This window comes from Triticum aestivum, chromosome 5D (genome assembly GCF_018294505.1).
Source record: "Triticum aestivum cultivar Chinese Spring chromosome 5D, IWGSC CS RefSeq v2.1, whole genome shotgun sequence".
Taxonomy (NCBI): Eukaryota; Viridiplantae; Streptophyta; class Magnoliopsida; order Poales; family Poaceae; genus Triticum; species Triticum aestivum.
In genome coordinates, this window is record NC_057808.1 from 523,614,753 (window position 1) to 523,616,281 (window position 1,529).

Below are 1,529 nucleotides of genomic sequence, written 5' to 3' on the forward strand. Positions count from 1 at the left end.
CAATCTTTTCAGAGTTCATTTGTAGTGCTTTTCAATTTCGGGGTCTTATAGCTCAAAAGTATCAGTAAATGCATGAAAAATACCAAATGAACTCAGAAAGGGTTGAAAATTGATGATGTGGCTATGAATGGTGCATTTTGAACACACAAAAAGTCTGGAGTTCAAATAATTTCAAAAAATAAAATCCCTTTGTAACAGATGAGTTTTCGTCCGAAACCCTGATACTTCGAAAGAGATTGTCCATTTTGTACACAAAGTGCATCCAATTTTTGTCGTAACCCTCTTAACTTTTTAGCACATGCTATGTGGGTGAAATGATGATACCATGCCAACTTTCAACCTCTTCAGAGTTCATTTGAAGTGCTTTTCAATTTCAGGGTCATTTAGCTCAAAGAATGAACTAATAGCAAAAAGAATGAACTAGAAAACTTTTATGAAACTCCAATAGGAAAAATAATGAACTAGAAAACTTTAATGAAACTCTAATAGCAAAAAGAATGAACTAGAAAACTTTAATGAAACTCTAATAGCAAACTAAAATAACAAAATCTATTTTTGATTAAAACAGACATTTCAAATAACCTAAAAATTACCAAATTGAGTATAATGATAAAACACAAAAATATTAAATAATAGGAAAAAGAATCACTCAAAAATCTATTTTTATAGTAAAGTTATCCAAAAACTAGTGATTCACACAAATTTCAAAAAATTCAAATTTATACTATTCAATTCGAAAACTAATGGCACTAACAGAAAGTTTATAATTTTTATTACCTAAAAGCAAAAAAGAATCACTGAAAAACTAGTAAGTATTTTGCTGTAAGTAGAAAAAAATAAAAAAATAAAGCAAAAAAGAAAACAAGAAAACTGGATTTTTTTTAAAAAAAAATGCCACCTACTGGGCCACCATGACCTGAATACGACTAGAAACCCAACCATGGGCCAGGATTCAGGCCCGCGGCAGGCCCAGTAGGCCCACAGACAAGGAGTGACATATTAGGCCCGAAAGTTGTAGTTGAGAGGAGCTCGAGAGGGTGGGCGCAGCAGCGCTTATAAACCACTCTCGAACTCTCTCAACTAGCGAGGTGGGACTAAACATCCCACCGCACCGCGCCAACGCAAGGCATTTGGTCCCGGTTGGTAGCACCAACCAGGACGAAAGGGGTGCATTGGTACCAGTTCATGGAAACAACCGGGACCAATGCCACCCTTTAGTCCCGGTTGGTGCCACCAACCGGGACCAAAGGTCCCTGTTTCCCGTCCTTTGGGCTGCTGAAAACAGACCTTTGGTCCCGGTTGGAGGCACCAACCAGGACTTAAGGGGTGCATTGGTCCTGGTTGGTCCCACGAACCGGGACCAATGCTCTGGGTATATAAAGTAGCACTTAGGAATTTTTAGTTCTCATCTCGCATTAGCCCCCGACGACATCGACGCTGCCAGGCTGGCCCGACGCCGCCCGCCGCCCCCGCCGCCGTCTCCCGCACCCGTCGTCGCCGAGGCTCGCCCCCGCCGTCGTTGTCGTCGC